Here is a 17,051-nt window from a genome sequence, read left to right on the forward strand (position 1 = left end):
GGGCCTCGGTCTTTGCTCCGGTTTTTATACAGGGCTCACCTCCTCTCTGCTGCCGCTGCTCCCTGGAACTGGTCGTGCCTCGGTCTTTGCTCCGGTTTTTATACCGGGCTCACCTCCTCTCTGCTGCCACTGCTCCCTGGAACTGGTCAGGCCTCGGTCTTCGCGCCGGTTTTTATACCGGGCTCACCTCCTCTCTGCTGCCGCTGCTCCCTGGAACTGGTCGGGCCTCGGTCTTCGCGCAGGTTTTTATACCGGGCTCACCTCCTCTCTGATGCCGCTGCTCCCTGGAACTGGTCGGGCCTCGGTCTTCGCGCCAGTTTGTATACCGGGGTCACCTCCTCTCTGCTGCCGCTGCTCCCTGGAACTGGTCGGGCCTTGGTCTTCGCGCTGGTTTTTATACCGGGCTCACCTCCTCTCTGCTGCCGCTGCTCCCTGGAACTTGTCGGGCCTCGGTCTTCGCGCCGGTTTTTATACTGGGCTCACCTCCTCTCTGCTGCCGTTGCTCCATGGAATCCCCAAGGTAATGGACAGTGCGAATGATACAATGGGGTGATCTGGAAGGCAGTTATGTTGGCTTTGACATCCCAGGACCTTAACAATACACAGTGGAAAATGGTACTGCCTGATGCCCTGCATTCCATTAGATCATTGCTTTCAACGGCTACTAATGTGACCCCCCATGAAAGGCTCTTTAACTATCCACGGAGATCTACTACGGGATATTCGGTACCTTCATGGCTTACTATGCAGGGATCTGTGCTGCTTCGACGCCATGTTAGATTGTCAAAATATGATCCTTTTGTGGAGGAGGTGGAGCTGTTGGAGGCAAATTCCCAATATGCTCATATTCGATTCCTAGATGGGAAAGAAAGTACCATTTCAATTAAAGACTTGGCTCCTTGTGGTAGCCAGCCCTCTTCTGAGGATATTAACAATAGTCATGATTCAGATAATGTGGATGCTGTTACAGATACTACGAATATTTCCAATCCGACTGCAGATAATTATACTTCTATTAGTCAGACCTCGATGGATGTTCATGACCATCCCAGTTTACCTCCTGATGGGATTTCTAATCCGGAAACCGTTGAAAATCGGGATATGGTGTGTCTCCTGGTGTGGGAGGGCAAGGAATTTCACCAAGGTTAAGAAGGTCGACACGAACAAGATATCCGGTCGACCGATTGAAAATGGACTTTTAAATTGATAGTAATGTTTTAAAATTGTTGAAATATTATATTATATTATTTTAGTTGAGAGATACTTAATACTTATGTGCAATGTTACTATTTGTTGTTGCTCACTTAGTATTGTGTCATGTTGAATAGTTTTATTTTGTCTGTGCATAGTTTTAGTTGTAAATAATTAATTATAAATTGTAAAGGTTATTTAGGTTGGAGTGTATTTTAAAAAGAGGGGCGAATGTGGTGATTATTCTTTATGTTTAGTAAGAAGTATTGTGATTGGTTGTTTGTTTCCTGCCTTGGGATATATGCTGTAATCTCATTGGTAGTTGATGTCATGTGATTTGTGGTGGCCATCTTAAATTCAGTTCTTTCCAGCCTTTAGTTGGGACTGGGTGTTGAAAGATGTGCTACAGGATTTTTAAGTTAATAAAGCCTAGATTAGAAAGGCAAATCTATTCTTTATTTCACTGACCATACACAAGCTCCGCTGATGAAGACTGAAGGTCTTCTTTGGGGGCCGTGCAAAGGCCCAACAGTTTGCCAGATTCATTCAGTTGTTCTGCCACAGTGTCACATTATGATGTGTGCCGGCACGTAAGAACATAAGAAATACGAGCAGGAATAGGCCACTTGGCCCCTCGAGCCTCCTCCGCCATTCAATAAGACCAAGGCTGATTTTTGGCACAAAGCCACTTCCCTGCCTGCTCCCCATAGCCCTTCACTCCCTTATCTTGCAAAAATCTGTCTATCTCCACCTTAAATGTATTTAATGACCCAGCCTCCACGGCTCTCTGGGGCAGGGAATTCCACAGATTTACGACCCTCTGCGAGAAGAAATACCTCCTCATTTCAGTTCTAAAAGGTCGACCCTTTATTCTAAATCTGTGCCCCCGAGTTCGAAGTTTACCCACGAGGGGAAACACATTCTCTGCATGCACCTTGTCGAGCCCCGTCAGTATCTTGTATGTTTCAATAAGATCATCTCTGATTTTTCTAAATTCCAATGTTTATAGGCACATCCTGCTCAAACTTTCTTCATAAGTCAAACCCCTCATCTCAGGAACCAACTGAGTGAATCGTCTCTAAACTGCGTAAAAAGCAAGTATATCCTTTCTTAAATAAGGAGACCAAAACATTACGCAGTACCCAAGGTGTGGTATCACCAATACCCTGTAAAGCTGTCGCAGGACATCCCTGCTTTTATACTGCAACCCCCTTGCAATGAAGGCCAACATTCCATTTGGCTTTTTGATCACTTGCTATACCTACATGCTATTTTTTGTGTTTGATGAACAAGGATCCCCAGGTCCATTTTAGCTGTAGCACTTTGTAAGCGCTCTCCAGTTAAATAATAATTGGCTTTTCTATTTTTCCTGCCAAAGTGGGTAACCTCGCAAAAATTCAACATTATACTCCATCTGCCAATAGTTTGCCCACTCATTAGCCTGTCTATGTCCCTTTGCAGATTCTTTGAGCCATCTGCAAAAACCTGCTTCCCCATCCACATTTGTAGCTTCCGCAAACGTTGCTATATTATACTCGGTCCCTTCCTTCAACTAATTCATGTAGATTGTAAATAGTTGAGGCCCCAGCACTGTAGGTTTTTTTTGGCGTGTGTGCCCAGTCAGCTCTGCCCCTGACTGCCTTTGAGTGGTTACAATCGCTCCACACCCCATGGGTTCTAGAAACCGGACTTCGGTACAGGCGGCAATATAGAAAATCGTGTAGACAAGTGGTTTGGTGCAAGAAAACCAAAATTTTATTAAAAGGCTGAATTAAACACAATACTACTGAGAATTACTGGTATAGTTACAGGCATAAAACAGTTCATACACTTATGTGGGAATGGGTAACACACAGCACATCGAGGGAAACAAATACATTAAAAATCCCCTTATCCTTAATCCCACACCCTATCCCTAAATAGATTAAGATAAGTGGGGCCAGGAATTCATGCTCACCTATTCAAAACCTGTTGCTTTAGAAGGTGGGGTTTGAGGTCCGCTCTTCCTGTCCTTTGGGGTATTCTGTCACCACCTGGTCACAGGGCACGGCGCTGAAGTTTTTTCTGTTATGCACCCTCCTTTTCATCAGCTACTATCATCTTCGAGTCACGATGGGTCTTCTTCTTTTTCTTCCTCAGGTGTTCGTCGGCGGTTGGGGGTCGGTTGGCGGTCTTTACCGTCTAAATGATTTTACGACCCATGCTTCGAACGCCAGTTTATTCCCTACCTGGGCTATCACTGTCCATGTGACAAACGCCAGATTATATCTAGGCCATTTGTCTCGATTTTGCTACCCATTCTTTGAACGCCAGCATATTCCTAAAAACGGGGTTTTACTGTCCGTGCATGTAACACCAACATACTCACCAAACACCAGCTTATAACTGGGCGTTTGTCCCCCAATGCGTCTTTCCGCTGACCTTCTCTGCCTTTACAGTATTCTTCAACTCGTCTTGTCTCGTCTGCCCGCTTGTGGCCTGTGTGTCCTGTGTGGCTTTGAACTCGGGTCTCGTTTTCCTCCCGCGTTTGGCCCCGGTGTAATGTGCGTCCTTGCTTGTTGAGCGGCGTGGGGAGCGAGAAGAGAGCCCGCCACGAGGCCAGGGCATGAGAGCAAGAGCTAAGAGATAAGCGACCGATTACTATTGATGGGCCTACAATTATAACCGATTCTTCATTCCTTATCTGCGCGCCAAATCAGGGTGTGGCGGGCTTGTTTAAACTGATTACAGCCTTTACTTTAACAATTCCTGATATGGCTGTCTCTGTGTTATAATGGTTTCGATGTCCTGGTTGTTGGTTATGTATGAGACTTAATTGGGTTTTGCTGACTTGATGGCTTCTGTGAGCTGTTACCGATTAAAATATGCAGTAACCTGATGGGTCTGATTGAGGACCATTCTAACCTGATCTGTTTCAAGGCGAATGCAATGCATATTCTGTGTGTGCTCTGTCTGGCCTCACAGAGTCTATTCACAGGTCTATGCAATTTAAGTTTCGTTCCAGGCTTGAATAAAAAGGTACCTGCCTGCTTGCAGAGCCTTGCATTTAAAATCCTGTACGTTTTGGTCACGAGGTTCCAGATGCCATTTTGGGTACCCTTTTTAATAACTTGTCCATACAGGGTCCCTGTATCCATAACTTTTGGGGAATGTGGGAATTTTGACAACCCTACACTCCCCCCTGTTGATATTAAACTTGCTTTAAGTATCATCCTGACAAGGTGAGCAAAATTTCTCACCCTCCACAGTCAAACTTCCCCTGCAGTTACCTATCTAAGATACCCACGACACATGCATTTCCCATTCTGTAAAAAAGTATTGTACATAAGCATACATAGTATAATTACAGTCGTTTACACACATCCAAGCATGGAGGGGGTCCAACACCCCTGCACCACTTGGTACACATCAACTTTATTACAAACAACACGCTGAACATCTTTATTAAAACAACATAAGCACATAAAAAGCAGTCTTTCATCACTAATACAAGCAGCAAATTCAAACAGGTGTGTCTCCCTCCACCGTAACATAATGCTCCTTCCAGGTACTTTGCTTTCGGAATTCTGGTGTGTATCTTTTCCCTTGCACTGAGTGCATACTAGGTAAAATATTATACCCAACTGGCGAACCACGAGAATGTGGGAAGCCAATCTGATCCACGAAGTGACCTCTATATTATTGAAAATGTCCCACCAAGGTGGAACGACAATGTCTAATATCTTAGCCCCTATCTCTAAAGTTTTCTGCTCCAGAGTGTAAAAATGTTTCTGTGAAACTATAACTGCTTTGAGTAATTTGGTAAGGTGTTCTGGGAGAGGGGGAATTTCGTAGCCGAAATGCGCATCATACTTCTGTAGGTTGTGAAAATTCTCCTTTACAGTGAGGTGAACAGTGGAAGGTTCAAAAAAGGGGACAATTCGTTCCTGGACAACTTGAACTTCTGCCTCGGGTTTAAGCAGAAACTGCTGTCATTAGCCGGACACCAGCTATGCTGTCCATGCTGGTAGTGGGCCATCCTGTGGTGACACAATATGTCCCACCTCCTATATATGCTACCTGCAGGGGAACATGGTCTTGTGCCATTGCCTCCATGGTACAATTTATAGGTTACGCGCCAGCAGCTCTGAACCCACACTGTGGTTTTGAATAGGCATTCAAGTGCTGGGGACACAGGATTATGTGTACTCCCCGGCTCCAGCACCCCGAGAGGTCAGTACCTGTCATAGCTTGCTCCCACTTTATGATGAAATGTGGGACCGCTGTGAAACGAATGTGCGCACCCCCTTGAATGACTCCAATATTCTCTACCCTGTATGCTGGTGTGGGTAGGGCTGTCCTACCCATGACTGGTATCCTAACTACTATAGTCATAACAGTGTGGTTGGACTGTCCACAATCCACTGGGACCGGGTAGGCCTCAGAAGCTAGCCGGAGTTGACACGGGCTTAATGCATTCTCAAACGGATGGAGGGCTGCGAGGTGCTTTTGCTGATCCAGGAGGGGATTAAACCCTGTTTTAAATCCTCCAGGTTACTGCGGCTCTCGCCCAGCAACCACGCCCCATACAGCACGCACACCTCCTCCTGCGCAGCCTGATCCAAAGCATTTCTGTCCTCTCTTATGAGGGCATTCGCAGTCTTTGCGTGCTGCTCCAGCACAGCTATTATTTCTTTTAAATGGACCATCATGGCCTGGTCCTCATGTAACTCTGAGCCTACTACCTTATTCTCCTCCATTAGGATTTTCTTTAACTGTGGTTTGAAACCGTTTATCTAGGTCTGCAATTCTATGTCATCTAAACTGTTGATGACAAAGAACCGAGTGTTAAACGTACTAAAAACATCATTCCATGCTCCCCTTCTTTGCCTCCCTGCATTACCCAAAAACTCATGGTGTGTGGCGTACAGTTCGGTTTTGTCGACATTGGCGAAATCGAACACATAACATTTTCTGAACATCTCCTTGAATAGGGCCTGGTATAGCTGCTCTGTTTCCTTGGGGCACCACTCCGGTAAATGTACCTCGGTGAGGTTTAAAATCACGGAGGCTACCGCAAAGTGCTCCCCATGGTATAGCACCTGATCCGAGGGCACTAATACCAGCCCATTCCCTGGTCCCTTGGTGGCGGTGGGGCACCCCTCCATGTGTATCCTTGCTGCCTGGGTCGTGGGCAGGGGCTTTCGGTGGCGGGTTACAAGTTCAGTGGCATTCACTGGGATCAGGGAGTATGGGACTGCGCACGCCTCCAGGCTGGAATCCCACTCCACCCCCTCTCCGGCATCTTGCCATTGCCGGTGTAAAATGATGGATATGCCTGTGGGGCAGACCTTCTCTGACTCCCACATACAGACATAAATCCCCTGATCCGGTTCACACCACTTGCCCAGCATACACTCAATCCCTCGTGAGTCCCTGTAATCGACCGATGGTTATTGCTCCCCAATCGTTCCCACCTTACTGCGGGGTTTCCCATACTCTTGCTCAGTTTCCTGAGCCACCACCACCTATCCAAAGGAATCTGTCCCTTGCATTTTAAACATACACGTTTACCTACGGTGACGCTGACCCTTGGGGCACAGGAGGGAGGCCTCCCCGTATGTGAACCCAGACTGGCTGGAGTACTGAGTCGAATTGGACCCCAGTCACCCTGGCCACCTTCCCTCATGGCAGTAAATGGCGAGCTCCTCCGCATCCCATTCGCCACTTCCATCGGTCACTATCGGTGCTCTATCACCTGAACAGCCATAGACGTGGGAGTCCTCCACGTCACCTCGCTTTCAATTGCTCATTCCTATCTGTGCGAGTAGTAGTATGCCCCCCTTCATCCTGAAATCCTTTTTGCAAAGAGATACAAGAACATATAGCCAGGTCCCGAGGAGATTCTCTGCCTTGGGTGAAGCATAGTCGAGTCTTGCGACCTCGACTTCAATACAAACATTCTTAAAAATACTACTTTAAAACTACCAATCCTTAATTAGACTAAAACTAAACACTCAAACTTAAAAATACCAAAACTTAAAATTACTTAAACATCCGCCGCCCGCCTTCGGGCGGCCAGCCTCATCACTGTATGGGATGCGGCACACCGCTCCCTTTGGTGTGGCTGCTCTGTCCTGTACTTTCGGCCCATCGAAGCCTGTGACTGTTGGCTGGGGACCTCTGTCCTTCGGCTTACCCCTAACTCAGGAGCCTGCCCCTTTAAAATGGGGAGCCGGTGACCATGTTTTCCTTGGCTGGGGCGTCCGTGGGGACGTTCTAGGGACGTTGGTGGGCGGGGGTTTTCTGGCTGGTGGTTCTTTAACCCGAACGGCTGCCCCCTCTGGTGCGGTCTGTGGACTCACCACTAACACTGGCTCAGGATCTTCTTCCTCAGGCCTTAGCCCTCCTGTACCTGGGCTAGGTGCAGGTAACTCTTTGCAGCCTGTTGCTGCGGGCTGAAGGTCTCCGCCCCAATGTCCCAAATCCTGGTCAGGTGCGGGGCCTTTGCTCTCTGGTCCCTCCTCCTCTAAAGCTGGGTCAGGGGCGGGGTCTTCGCTCTCGGGTCCCTCCTCAGCTGAATCCCAGAAGAGTGTGGGAGTGTCCCACGCGGTGGGCGGGAAGGCTCCTCCTCTTATACAAACCACAAAGCCTGCCTGTGCAGTCTGTGAACTTGTTCCCGCTGCAGGCTGAGGGTTTCTATCCTCAGACCTTGCCCCCACTGAGAGTTCTCTCTTCTCGGGTTTAAACAGTTTACCCTGATTAGTATGGAACCATTTGGTGCGTCGAGGCATCTTAACGACGTATACCATGAGCTTGCCTTGTCTACAATGCTGTAGGGCTCCATGTATAATTGTTCCTGACTCCCTATCCGAGCAAAATTCCTCATCATGACCTGATCCCCTATTTCCCACTCGTGGTGTTTTCGGGGTTCAAACAGCAATCGGTTGCTCCGATGCTGCTTTCCCATGTTTCCAGCCACCTGCCCATGGACCTGCTTAAGGTGCTCGAAGAGGTTTCGGGCGAACCTATCCCTGTTTACCTCCCTGAGCTGACCTTCTGTGAGCTCCGGGTCTAGTACATGGGTGGGGGTCCGCCTAAACCCGGCAGTCATCAGTTCGTGTGGGGAACACCCCGTGCTTTTTGACTGGCTGGCCCGTATCCCCATGAGGAACAACGGTAGGAGCTCTGCCCATTTTCGAGGTCAGTCCACCGTCTCTTTCCTCGACCTTTCCTTTAAGGTCCTATTCATTATGTCCACAATCGCTGATGACTGTGGGTTGTGGGCGACATGCCACTTCCCCTCGATGCTGAGCAGCATAAGGGTATTCTGCATTACCTGCCCGGTAAAGTTTCTCCCTTGGTCGGACTCCACATACTGTGGTGCCCCCATCTCGATATATCTTCCCGGACCAGGATCTTGGCTGCAGCCAGAGCTGTGGCCGTTCTGCAGGGGAAGGCTTCTATCCATTTGGTGAACACAGCCACCAGGACTAGGCAGTACTTATAGACTCCCTGGGCAGTGGGTAGGGGCCCGATATAGTAGACCTGTATCGACTGCCATGGTCATTCTACCCTCCTGATGTGTCCCATGGGTACCTTCCTTTTATGGGGGTCAGGGTTGTTAGCAGTTCCACCCGCTGCCAGGTGGTCTCAGGCTCGGGATGCCCCGTTCCTGGACCCTCTTGGGCCAGTTGAAGGAATTCCCTCCTGTGCTGCTGTGGTACAACACATTGTTTTCAACTAAACAGCATGCGTTCGTTCACAGAGAAGGCTGCTGTGCCATAAGGATCCTCTACCCTTTTCCCCTCAATCACTGCGTTGAGGATGGCTTTGAGGACGGTGTCTTGGGCTTGGACCGTCTTAAGGTCCGGTGCTAAATCTACCGCTGCTCTTCCTGGTGTCCCGTCCCTACCTCTGACTGCTGCCATGGGTCTGGACCCATTTGGGTCTCAGAAAATGCCTGGATGGGCACCCTCCTTGGCCAGCATGTCAGCCTGCTGGTTACGCTGCCTACGGGGTTCTGTGGAGGAGTGGGCCTTCACCTTGTGAATGAAGACCTCCACTTCCTCCCCCACTGCCGCTAGGATTTTCTCCAGCAGTGATTTAACTGTGAGAGGTCTCCCGTCGGTGGAGGTGTATCCGCGGTGGTACCACATGGCCAGATACTCAGTACACAAATTCTACGTGAACATGCTGTCCGAGCAAATCGTATATTGGGTGGGGAAGATTTTGGGGTGTGAAACGAAGTACACTACCACGGACAGTTTAGCCTGCTGGACGCTCATAGTGCTGGGGTGCTTAATTGCCAGGGCAATGTTTGCCAATGGGTCATAAACTCCTCACCCTGTCAGTCGCTCACCAGCAGAGACCATGCTGGAGCCGTCTACATAGATCTCGCGGCCCGTGGGATGTATCCTGGCCAATAAACCTATGTTCACTTCCCAAACCCCTTCTATGGAAGACCGGTGGGTTGTTCCAGGATATACCAGGTTGGCTGTGAGCTTTGGCTCGCAGAGACCCTTCACTCTAAGATCCATCTGTGAGTGGAGCAGGGTCCAGCGAGCAATGCGGGCACTTCTCACTGTTGCATCCTTGATCCTCCCATCCAGTAGCATATGGGTGGGTGTGTGACGGGTGAGGAGGGTGATGGGAGAGCTGCCTGTGAAGATCAGCGATCTTTCCTCAGCCCAATGTGTGGCCAGGAGGTGCCGCTCACAGTTGGAGTAGCTCCTTTCCACCTCCGTGAGTATCCTGGAGGAGTAGCCCACCGGCCTCAGCCTGCCATGCCGCTCTTGGAGCAGCACAGCACTTAGGCTATCCCCACTGGCTGCTACCTCCAGGAAGAACTCTTCCCCACCATCTATGGCCCTTAGAGCTGGTGCGGACTGCAGATCCTCCTTGAGCCTTACAAATGCTGCCTGGCAGGCCTCAAAACAAACCCACTCCACTCTCTTGTGTAGGAGTCGGAGCAGAGGGGCTGCTGTGACTGCATAGTCTTCAATGAAGTCTCTGCAGTACCCGGTTAGCCCTATAGATGACGTCAGACCCGTAACTGTGTTGTGGACTGGAAACTCCTGTACCGCCTCCCTCCTAGCCTTATCTATGGCCCTTTCTCCAGCACGTACAGTCAGGCCCAGGAATTTCACCTCCTGCTGGCCGATCTGCGCTTCCTTTGGGTTTACTTTAAAACCCTCTTGTCTGAGCAGCTCCAGTAGTTCGACCAGCAGTGGGCCATGCTTCTCTTTCGAATCCGTGAACAGGAGCAGGTCATTCACATACTGTACCAACTGTCTGGGCTGACTGAAACACTTTAAACTGTGTGCCATGCACTGATGGAAAATCACAGAATCACAGAATCACAGAAACCCCACAGTGCAGATAGAGGCCATTTCGGCCCATCGAGCCTGCACCGACACGTATTCCACCCGATCCCCGTAACCCCACGTATTTAATCCCCCTAACACTAATGGTCAATTTTTTTATCATAGCCAATCAACCTAACCCGCACATCTTTGGACGCTGGTGCATTTGTGGAACCCCTGAGACAAACAGTTGCAGTTGTACTGTTGCCCTTTAAACGTAAAGTCAAACTTCTACTGATCCTCCCTCCTTAAATGGATGGACCAAAACCCGTTGGAAATATCCAACACCGTGAACGTGGTCGCGAATGCTGGAATACTTCCTATCAGGTCGGCAACTGCTGCTACCGTGGGTGCACATGCTGGGATATTACTGTTGAGCACCCGATAGTCCACCGTGGCCCTCCAGGAATTGTCCGGCTTTATAACCGGCCACAGTGGCGAGTTTATGTGGGTGGCTATCGGTCTCAGAACCCCCTGCTGTACTAAAGAGGACATGGATGCTTCCATGTCCCGCTCCGCTTCCCTGTGGAAGTTGTACTGTTTTTGTAGTCGGGCCATGGGATCCCCGTCTACGCTGACATCAAAACTTTTGACCCTCCTGCAGTCATAGAAACGTGGAAACATAGAAGATAGGAGCAGGAGTAGGCCATTCGGCCCTTCGAGCCTGCTCCGCCATTCAATGAGACCATGGCTGATCATCCAAATTCAGTACCCTGTCCCTGCCTTCTCCCCATATCCCTTGATCCATTTAGCCTTAAGAAATATATCAAACTCTTTCTTGTATATATTTAATGAACTGGCCTCCACCGCCCTCTGTGGCAGAGAATTCCACAGGTTCACCACACTCTGGGTGAAGAAATTCCCCCTCATTTCAGCTGTTCCTGGTACCGGAATACCCGATTAAGTGCCCCGGGTCAGGTGTTCCTATAAAGCGGCCATAACCTTTCCGCGGAAGCCTCCGGGGTTTCCCCTGTGTGCTGGACGGTCTTCTCCACACGGGAGATAGGACCTCCCTCATTCATCTCCATGGCCTCCAGAACCTCATTCCTGGGCTCCTCATTCCCGCTCTTCCCCTTCTTACACTCGTCAGAGAGGGATTGGAGGAGCCTACTCTCCAGGGAAAATAGCAGCATTTTGGCCTGCTCAGCACCATCGCAGTTGTTGACGCTGGCTGCCTGCTCTACTTCCCTGAAGTGGATCGAGGGGTCCCGTTTTTCGGAGAGCTTTTGGATATGGCTCACCATGGCCCTAAGCTTTTGGGTGCTATGGGGTAATACGAATTGGTTTTGGAGGGTTCCATCGTCATCGCCATTGATGGGTGGGCCGAACCTCCGATGCCGGGCTGGACACTTTGGTCCCGACTCCGGGCTCTCTGGCGGGGGCTGTTACACCTCCGCTCACAACCCTGACTCTGCCCCTCCTTGCTTCCAGACCTCGCTAAAATCTGGTGCTATGGGTGGCAGCCGAGAGACCTCCTGTTTCTCAACCATGTCGCCCCTTGGCACTACCAGTGATGTCTGAAGTGTTCTCCCCTCGGTCCCCATAAAATCCGCCTGGCCTGCCTCCGGGCTTATGAGGCATACCATGCCTTTTGCCTTCCTCAGGGCCTGGCTCAGATTTTCAATCTGTTCCTTGGAGCGGCCATGATCTGCATCTTCAAACCCCTGTTCACTCACTAGCTTGTAAGCTGCATTTACCTCTTTCACCTTTTCCTCCTGCTCTCTAACTTGCCTTGCCAGGCCGGCGTTCTTTTCCCACAAACTCAACTCGTTACCCTGGGCTTCAGTGACTTGGCACAGTAGGTATTCCAACTTGGCCTAATGTTCTCCCATTAAATGTACCCTTTCCTGATTCAGGGCCTGTAATGCTACCATTAACTTCTCCCTTGTAGAGCTTTGTCCTGTATCTCCAGGGCTGACTCCTTTAACTTGGCTGCCTGTGCTGCAACGAACCCGTCCAAAAGTTGGACCTGCTTCTTGAAACACATCAAGCCATCTGCCTTCTCTCGGGATAACGTGTGCTCCCTCCCTTCTGTCCACTTAGCTGCGGCATCTACCGGACGCCCAGCCCTTAACAGATTGGTGATCCACATCTTTGTGATATTCACCTTACTAAACACATAATCAGAAATCCGTTCCTCCATCATGGTTTGCTCATCCGAACTATTGTCTACTTATCGCTCCCCTGTTGCTGAAGTCCTGCCACGGTCGCCATTTCTTTAGGGGGTTTTGTCGTGTGTGCTCAGTCAGCTCTGCCCCAGACAGCCTTTGAGTGGTTCGAATCTCTCCACACCCATGGGTTCTCGACACCAGTATTAGGTACAGGCGGCGATACAGGAAATCGAGTAGACACGTGGTTTGGTGCAAGCAAACTAAAATTTTATTAAAAGGCTGAATGAAACACAATACTACTGAGAGTTACTGGTATATTTCCAGGCATAAAACATTTAATACACTTATGTGGGGATGGGGAACACATGGCATATCGAGGCAAAATTATACGTTAAAAATCCCCTTATCCTTAATCCCACCCCCATGACTAATTAGATTAAGCTATGAGAGGTCAGGTATTCATGCTCACCAATCCAAAACCTGTTGCATTAGATGGTGGGGTCCGCTCTTCCTGTCCTCTGAGGTATTACGTTGCCAAGTGGTCACAGTGTGCGGTGCTGAAGTTCTTTTTGCGAAGCACCCTCCTTTTCATCAGCTACCAATGTCGTCGAGTGGCAATGGGTCTTCTTCTTCTTCCTCGGGCGGTCGTCGGCGGTATTGCTACAGCTGGGGGGTCACTTGATGTTCTTTACCGTCTAAATGATTGGGCTACCCATGCTTCGAATGACAATTTATTCGTTACCCGGGCTATTACTGTCCAATTTTCTAGCCAGGCTTTAAATGCTAGCTTACTCTCAAAGGCTTTGAACGCCAACTTATTCTCACAAACGCCAGCTTGTAACTACGCTGTTTGTCTTGAGTTTGCTGTCCATGCAACAAACGCCAACTTATTCACCAAACATCAGCTTCTAGCAGGGCGTTTGACCCCCAACACGTATTTCCGCTGCCCTTCTCTGCCTTTACCGTATTCTTCATCTTATCTCGTCTCGTCTGCCGGTTTGTGGCCTGTGTGTCCTGTGTGGTCTTGAACTCGGGCCTTGTTCTCCTCCTGCGTTTGGCCCCAGTGCAATGGGCGTCCTTGCTTGTTGAGCAGCGTGGGAAGCGGGAAGAGTGCCCGCCACGAGGCCAGGGCATGAGAGCGAGAGCTAAGAACTAAGAGACCGATCACTACCGTTGGGCTTACAATTATAAGCGATTCTTCATTCCTTAGCTGCGCGCCAAATCAGGTCAGTCCTTTGTCTATCTTTTGGCGGGCTCATTTAAACTGATTGCAGCCATTTACTTTAAGGACTCCTGAAATGGCTGTCTCTGTGTTATAATGGTTTTGTGCCCTTGTTGTGGGTTATGTATGAGACTTAATCGGGTTTTCCTGACTTGATGGCTTCTGTGAGCTGTTACCGATTAAAATATGCAGAGATCTGATGGCCTTGATTGAGGCCCATTCTAACCTGATCTGTGTCAACGCGAATGGAATGCATATTCTGTGTTTCCTTTGTCTGGCCTCACAGAGTCTATTCACATGTCTATGCATTTTTAATTTCGTTCCAGGCTTGAAAAAAAGGTATCTGCCTGTTTGCAGATCCTTGCATTTAAATCCTGTTCTTTTGGTCACGAGGCTGCAGAAGCCATTTGGGGTACCGTGTCTTTTCATAACTTGTCCATACAGGGTCCCTTTATCCACAACTTTGGGGCACGTGGGAATTTTAATAACCCTGGAATCTCCTTTGCAAACGACACAGGAATTGTTTCTACATACGGCGGTTGTAAAGAGCTCAAAAGCACTTTAACTGAATAAGCTGCCCATCAAAGTAGCTGCGGTTGGCCAGCTGACAGAAGAGAAACATTTAAACACAGAAAAACAGGAGCAAGAGGAGGCTATTCGGCCCTTCGTGCCTGCTCCGACATTCAATGTGATCATGGCTAATCCTCTATCTCAATACCATATTCCAGCTCCGTCGACTTAGCCCTTGATGACTTTTGTGTCTAGATATCTATCCAGCTCCTTCTTAAATATATTCAGTGACTTGGACTCCACAACTTCTGTGGTAGAGATTTCCACAGGTTCAAAACCCTCTGAGCGAAGAAATTTCTCCTCATCGCAGCCCTAAGTCTCCTACCCCGTATCCTGAAACTGTGAGCACACGCTCTAGACCCCCACAGCCAGGGTAAAATTCCTCCCTGCATCCAGTCTGTCTAGCCCTGTCAGGATTTTAGACATTTCAATGAGATCTCCTCCTCTTCTTCTAAACTCAATGAATACAGGCCTGGACGACCCAATCGCACCTCATACAAGAGTCCTGCCATCCCAGGAATCATTCTGCTGAACATTCTTAGATATGGACACCAAACTGCACATAGTACTCCAGGTGTGGTCTCACCATGGCGCTGTATAACTGCAGTAAGAAACCTTACTCCTGTACTCAAATTCGCTTGCAATGAAGGCCAACATACCATTTGTTTCCTAACTGCTTGCTGCACTTGCATGTTGGCTTTCAGTTACTGGCGTACAAGAACACCCAGGTCCCTCTGTACAACAACATTTCCCAATCTATCACCATTTAGATAATACTCTGCCTTTCCGTTCTGTTTACCGAAGTGGATAACTTCAAATTTATCCACCCTATACTGCAACTGCCATGTATTTTCCCACAAACTCAACTTGTCGAAATCGCCTTGAAGCCTCTTTGCATCCTCCTCACTACTCAAATTCACACCTACTTGCGTGTCCTCAGCAAACTTGGAAATATTACATTTGGTTCCATCAATATACATTGATATATATCGCTCTAATGACAGAGATTAATAGGAAGCAAGAAAGACTTGCATTTCAAGAACGCCTTTTACGACATCTGGGTGTCCCACAGCACTTTACAACCAATGAAGTACTTTTCGAAATGTAGTCACTGTTGCAATGTAGGAAACGAGGCAGCCACTTTGCGCACAGCAAGCTCCCACAAATAGCAATGTGATAATGATCAAAGTGTTGAGTGAGGGAAAGATATTGGCCCGGACACCAGACATAACTCCGTTGAGCTTCTTCGAAATAGTGCCATGGGATCTTTTGGTGCAACCTGAGAGAACAGACGGAGCATCGGATGGACATCTCATCAGAAAGACGGCACCTCCGACATTGCTGAGCTCCCTCAGCACTCTACTGCAATGTCAGCCTGGATTTCTGCTCTCAGCTCTCTGGAGTGGGACTATGAACACACAACCATCTGTTTCAGACACCAGGGAGCTACCAACTGAGGCACCATCGACAATATAGGTATATGGATTGAAAGATAGACAGATGTAGGGAGAGATAGTAAACGGATAGTTAGCAAGAAATGATAGATAAATAGATAGATGGAGAGTGAAACCCACAGCGAGTAACAGAGAGGTGGAGAAGCAGGAAATATAAAGAAACAGGAGAGATGGAATCAGACAGAGCGATAGATAGAAAGACAGAGAAAATATGGCAATTTACAGAGAGAGGGAGAGTTGGAAACAGGAGCAGACAGGCAAACTCAGGGAAAGAGAAACATCTATAGAGGGAGCTTGAAACGGCAAGGGAGGGAAACATCAAAAGAGAAAGAGATAGAGAGAAGACGAGAGAGACAGAAAAACTGTGAAACAGAGAGAAAGACTAGCATAGAGTAGGACAATAAATATAAAGAGAGATACATCGCGACAGATAAACAGTTAAACACAGAGTTCGATCATAACAAAACAAGGACATATATAGCTATACAGAGATGAGGGGGAAATTAATCATCTGTAAAGCACAGTGCAGAACCTCTGCCGGTAGCACTCACAAGAGCTGCTCCGGGGAAGTGAAAATGAGAGGGGAATCGAGATAAAGTGAGGCAAGGAAAGAAAGATACAAACAGAGAGAGAGAGACATACTGCAAGATGCCGACAGAAAAGGTGTAAAGATGCAGCACGTGACAGGAAGCAGAGAGCGAGACAGAACAATTCAAAAAGAGATAAGTGAATGGAAATGAATGAAGTCAGGGAGAGAGAAAGACAGAAAATGGCAGACACTAGCTGAATAGCGAAAAGGAGCAAAGAGTGAAGATAGAAATCAGAAGGTGAAGAGGCACAAAAACGTGACAACCTAATAGAAACACAAAGAAGCAGGAATTGAAACATGAAGAGGGAGAAACAGGCAAAGACAGTCATGAAGATAAAATGGATAGAAAGGGAGAACAGGATTAATAGAAAGCAAAAATGAACAGCGAGAAAGAAGGAAAGAAATAAAAGAATCCGGGGGACGAGCATATGTAAACATTATGAACAAGGACAGAAAATCAATAAAACAGCTAATAGAAAGCGAGAGATAGAGAGAGTTGAGAGGGGTAGACAGATGGAGAAAGTAACTGAGGGGCACAGACAAAGTTAGATAGAGGGAGAGGGAGAGACA

The sequence above is a fragment of the Somniosus microcephalus genome, unplaced genomic scaffold, assembly GCF_052327205.1.
Source record: "Somniosus microcephalus isolate GS21.2 unplaced genomic scaffold, FLI_Smic_1.0 unresolved_chr5, whole genome shotgun sequence".
In the NCBI taxonomy this organism is placed as follows: domain Eukaryota; kingdom Metazoa; phylum Chordata; class Chondrichthyes; order Squaliformes; family Somniosidae; genus Somniosus; species Somniosus microcephalus.